Source organism: Aplysia californica, unplaced genomic scaffold (assembly GCF_000002075.1).
Source record: "Aplysia californica isolate F4 #8 unplaced genomic scaffold, AplCal3.0 scaffold00938, whole genome shotgun sequence".
Taxonomy (NCBI): Eukaryota; Metazoa; Mollusca; class Gastropoda; order Aplysiida; family Aplysiidae; genus Aplysia; species Aplysia californica.
Window position 1 is genome coordinate 248,929 of NW_004798208.1, and position 6,374 is coordinate 255,302.

Genomic DNA, 6,374 nt, shown 5'->3' on the forward strand with positions numbered 1-6,374 from the left:
CGTTAAAGATCACTTGGTGGTCTAAAATCCCGTATTGGGGAGGCTTCGGCCGCCACCCGGGCAAAATTCAAAATTTCCTACCAACTGAAAATATTAGGTGTGTCCCGCGCGCTCATATGACCTTATGCAGTTGCTAGGGCCGTAAAACACTTTACAAAAACAAAAAAACAAACTAACAACTGGCAGTTATAGTGTATGTTTGACTGTTTGTTTTATCAATTAAGTATAAAATTTATTCGCGGCACTAACAAATTGCAAAGAACATTAGATAATACAAAAGCCACCCTAACAACCTCACTCTCAAGCTTAAAATCAACAGGAAGTTCTTCTCATACCACTCTACCCCTGCCACCCCCCAAAAAACCCCAACAACAACCCAACAGAATCCAAACAAAACAAGCAACCCCCCCCCCCCCCCCCCAACAACAACATCAAAATTAAGAAAAGCAAAAAAGCAAACAATCAACAAAAACAAAAACAAAAACAAAAAACAAACTGCTGTTACTTGGAACGTCTTAAAGCTTGTTCACTTGTCTTTATTTGGATGAAAAAAATATCCGTTTATCTTAAATACAAGTCGAGATATTTGTGAATGAAGGAGGTGGGGGTCACCTGTTTTCAGAGGTAAAATTAGTGAGAAAATGGCTGAAAAAGATTCGTTTTTTTCTTTAGCTTAAGAGTCCGTGATAACTGAAAATGTATATCTTTTGTTCCTTTAATCGATGTTTTTCAGTAAAATCCACACATAAATGAGTTCTTCAATGGCCATAAAAGGTGTTGAGCCCAAAAACAAAAATTTGATAAAAATTCACAAACCTGCGGAAAAATGCAAGTTTCTTCACTTTTATTATTTTGACGAGAGCCTGATTCCACCACGCTGCTTCACAATGTTTTAACACTACTAACCTTCTGTCTGCCTGCGCCTACAACAGGAGTTAGCCACACCCGTTTTTCTCTGTGTTGTGATCCTTTCCTCAGCTTTGGGGCCCCGATGCGTTGGAATCTCACACGTTACACACAAATAAACCGAGGCTCTAACTTGCCTTTTCTCCACCTATACTCTCAGCAGGCCTCCTCTGCTTTGCTACACCTCTCCCCTCTAAAATCTCACCTGTAGTAACCCAGACTGCTTTTATAAACTTGCAAACAATACAACTGAACTGAGACTCACACTTTACTCACTCTCACACTTTCAGCCAAACAATACAATAGGCTAGGCCTAACACCCTGACACAACCAAAAATAACCAAATAGACCACACAAACAAGCAATCAACCCCCCCCCCCAAACAAAAACAAAACAAAACAAAAGAAAAAGCTAACCGACACTGCTCCCCCACCCCCACAAGTCCCTCCCGCCATGGCCATGGCAATATCTACAAAGTCCCACAACACTGAACCTAGACTATCCACCAAGCTGCCTATCTCTACAGCTCCACTGCGTCACTTTTAGCCTGAGTGTGATCTACGGAAATAGAAGCAACAGAGCATCATGAGACCGTATTGCCGTATTGACCAGAAAAGTGGCTAGACCTTCTGATGTCACCAAACTTTGTACTGAAAGTGAGGAGAAAATCGTCTCGTCATCTATCTAAATGAGTGACCTTGTATCTAAGCGACTTCTTCACAAAATCTCCAGTTGGACATCTTACAATAAATGTTGTTATCTTGAGGAGTCTTTTTTGGTTTCTATGGCACTATCAACAAAATTTCATATTTGAGAAAAAAACAACAACTGCCCTGTCATATTCTGTTAAAGTTGTCTTTGGATTTTATATAATTGACAATTCAGACTGTTTTTTTTTATACACTCAATCACACCGTAGTCACTGGTCGGTGAAACTTTTCCGTTAAACAAACCAAATAGTGTCCTGATGGGTCAACAACGAGAGGTCAGAGCTAAGTCAAGATACGAATACTAAAGGGACAATAACGTGGGGGTGTCAGTAGAGGAAAATATTTTTCCTGCGATATAGAAGAATATAAAAAACTAAACTGTTGGTTTGCCAGCTTTCTCAGAAAAAAAAAATCAGACGTTGGTTTGAGTAACTAAATTTGAGAAAAGCCAAGTAGGCCTACATACATGCAGCAATCGTCACTTAGTACATGTAAAAAATGAAAACAGAGAGAAAAGGTACCCCCCGGGGCAGTGCCACTGACTGTAGTGACTCCCCCGGGGCAGTGCCACTGACTGTAGTGTCTTTAGACCATTCCCAAAGGGGGGACATTTCTCGTTCACGCACAGTAGAATTGTAAATGGGCTGATTCATCATGTCACGCTCATAACTGTGCCTGATCTACAACAGGGAACTGCTGCTTTTTCTTCCCTAATCCTTACTATTGCCATTTCCCTCTACTTCTTTTGTATGTTTGTCACTCTCTTGTGACCTGCTATTTTGGGGTGCCTTGATAGTCGAAGCAGACCTCGTGCTGTTGAAGTTAGAGAGGTGAGCAGTCTAAGTCTGATTCCCTGTAAAGACTACTTTGTTGACACCCACCTCTTGGCGCTCATATGACCTTATGAAGTTGCAAGCGCCGTAAAACCCTCTAGATCTACTACAAGAAAAGAGAAAAGGTAAAAAAAAATATCGACACGCCACTGGCATCCTCCACCCACGCACAATAAGAAATAGCGGTAAAAGTTTTTAATCGGGTGCTGCCGAGACAATTTCATATCCGATTTTCTTATCACTGATTAAAAGGACGGACAGACATTTGTGAGGCAGCGTGGTGGAATCAGGCTCTCGTCCATTTTTTGGGCATGTAGAGTTATTGGTATCATTTTAAAGCTTGTTCAGTGGTCTTTATTTGGATGAAAAAAGTATCCATTTATATTGAATACAAGTCGAGATATTTGCGAATGAAGGAGGTGTGGGGCACTTGTTTTCAGAGGTAAAATTATTGAGAAAATGGCCGCCAAAGAGTAGTTATTTTCTTGGCTTAAGAGTCCTTGGTAACTGAACATTTACATTTTTTGTGCCTTAAATCAACGTTTTTATTAACAATCTACACAGAATTAGTTCTTTAATGGTATTAAAGACATTGGAAAAACTGGAATGGGTTTAATGCCTCTATCAACACTATTAGGTTATATAAGAGGCGGGACCTCCGAGTTTAACGTCCATGTCAGAAAGGACCGATCCAAATAGGATCCAATTCGGGACACACAGACAGAAACAACAGAGGTGAAGTACAGAAGAGGACCTTACTTTTCTAAAACAAGGATCTTTCTTGTATCAAGAATATTAACAATATTAAAGACTAAAGTCTAAAGGTGTTGAGCCAAAAAACAATTTTTAAAAAATTGACAAACCAGCGAAAAAAATGCAGGTTTCTTCATTTTGACTATTTTGACGAGAGCCTGATTCCACCACGCTGCCTCACATTTATAAATGTCTGCCAGCAAATATGTATACACCTTCTCAATTTCTAATTCTAGACCAGTGGCGGTGGGTAGTGATGGTCTCACGGGCTTGAGCCCCCCTCCCCACCCCCCAAGTCTATCCCAAGTCAAATGAAAATAACGAAATAATCAGTTGAAACAGTTCTGATCGACCGCAATGAACACAGAGTGATAAACTAGGCGGCTTGCTCGTTTATCCAATCACTGTTGTCCCCGCTTACAACTATAGTAACCTAACAGCCAATCAAATGTCTTTAGGGCTCAGCAATCAACCAGCCCATTCCCACGGTCTCTCCTTAATGAAACCCCTCTTGTAAAAAGGTAGAAGACTTTAAAAAAATAACACTGCACAGAGGGCTCACGCTCTCCCAGCCTTGGCAATGGGGTACAAGTTTACGACACACTTTCCCCCAGTGACACAGTTACCTATGCGCCCATTGGGCCTTTGTTAGGCGTGTTCTATTTTCTGCAACAACACGACCTTATCCACCTCATACACGGTGTGTGGAGTACTGTGTGTTTGTGTCGCTGAGATTTAACAATAATCAAATAAAAACTAATTAGAGAAATTTGGAGGTGAAACGGCTTCGTCCCCACCATCCAGAAGAATTTAACGTAGAACAAAGAGATGGCAGACAAAGGTGACTCTTCTCGTTTGAATGGTTCTCAAAATGCCGTGGCTCGCCGTGAGTATAGAAAAATCATCACTGTTTTGTTCTTATTGCTTGCTTTTTGGTGGTAAAGAAGTGGAAGAAACCTAAGCCCCACCCAAATCTAGGTTCACCCACCGCCAGTGTTCTAGACCTTTACAAAAACAAGTTTTGTTTCAGTAAGGAAAGCACATCGGAACAGTAATGGTCATTTATTTTAGTGCTGAGAAAAGTAAGACACACAGACAGAAACAACAGAGGGAAAGTTCAGAAACGGGACCTTACTAAAAGAAGGATCTTTCTTGGGTCAAGAATATTAACAATGGCTTTCATGCTGCAACATCTTAATATACGTATATTTAAATTGACACATTCTTTTAAAATCAGCTTCGCAGAAGAATAAATGTGGCATGCCACGCTGATAGGAGTTTCTTTTTCTTTTTTCCATGAGGAGATGTCTTAACTTCACATGTGTGTGCCCAACGTTGTGTCCTTGGGAAAGGCACTTTACACGAAATTCCCATTTGGATCTGTCCTTTCTGACATGGACGTTAAACTCGGAGGTGCCGCCTCTTATATAACCTAATGGTGTTGATAGAGGCGTTAAACACATTCATTAGTGGTGTCGGTGGCCCAGTGATTAGGCTCTCGGACTCGCAACCGTAAGGTCGTGGGTTCGAATCCCGTCAGGGACCCGACGTTGTGTCCTTGGGAAACGCACTTTACACGAATTTTCCTCACTTCACCCAGGTGGGAATCCCGTCAGATAGACAGCTATAGACAGCGAAAGATCTTGTCAGTATGTTAGTGTTTGAGCGCATAATCGGCTGCTTGCACTGTATGCTTCCCGGGAAGCTGAGAATGTTTCGGAGTGTTCTATGGTCTGCTGGGGTAATAATATAGTGTAAAGCGCATAGAGCTTGCTGTTGAGCGGGGATTTGCGCTATACAAATGCTATCTATTATTATTATCATTCCAGTTTTCCCAATGTCCCAGTGAGTAGTTTTGCAAGACATAATTATCCCAAGGACAAACACCATCTGAGGCTGATCATCATTCATCATTTCCGCCAGCGTTCCTCCAGTCCTGTAGACGATCCTCGGAGTCTGGAAGCAGTCCTGTTGATGAAGACATGTGTCGATTAGGACAACTCTCTTACATAATTTAATGGGTTTCTTTCTGAGTTTCCGAGATAAGGGTTAACTATACTAACTAATACTGTTTAAAAATACTGAATAAAAATCTGTCAAGCGTTTTACGGCACTATCGACTCAGTTTTGGTCATCTGTCATGAAGTACCGTTATAATATTCCTTTTAACACTTTTCCATCAAATCTTGCCGATCTGCGATGTTTGCCACCCAGTTTCTTTGGATTTTCCCCCCAAATGCCTTTGCCTTTGATGGCAAGGGTTTTTACTCTATGAGCCGTGTGATGGAAAAGAGTTTAAAAATTACAATAGTAATGTACGCATCTTTAGCAATTCTAGACATTTTTAAAATCTCAACTTTTGTAAAAACAAGGATCTTTCTTGGAAAAAAATAACACTAAAAAGAAGGCAACAGATTGACGGTGAGGTACGGCCCTCCAAATGATATTCTATTCTTATTGACTCATTTTAGCTTTCAGTGGTACATGACAATAGGAATAGGTGAAACATGTGAAAGCTGACGGTATGCCTTGTTTTCAACATGTTGCAACGCTGAACTCCGCAGAAATTTACCTTAGTCTCAATAGCTCAGAACTGATTCAGCATCTTTTTTTTTTTGGGGGGGGGGGGGGGGGTAGGGTGGGGGTGAAAATACCACATAAGCTCAAATTGATGAAGTCCTTCAAATAAAACACGTAGACAGAAGGAAACATGTATGTTGAATGTGACCAACAGCCAACCACATAACGAGTACGCGTCACGTGACTTCTCGGGGTCACATCTTTCGTTTGCTTGCGCGCGCAATGTTCAATAAAATATGACCCAACAGACTTCAAGGGCAAGTTTGATGAAATAATCAAGTATATTAATCAATCAAGATGGCTGCAACTGATCCTGCGGTTATCTTGTACTAACAATTTTCCTGACAGTTATGTTCCAGATATCAATAGACATCAGTGCACCGATTACTAGCTGTGGGGATCAGATAACAAGGAAGGCTTGCTCGTAATTATGACCCCTCCCCCCAAAAAAGACAAAAAAACACAAAAAAAAACACACAATCAAAACCACACACAAACACACAAAACCCCAAAACCACCCCCCACCCCCACAAACACACCCCCCCCCCCCAAACATACACACAAAAACCCCAACAAAACCACAAAATGCAAA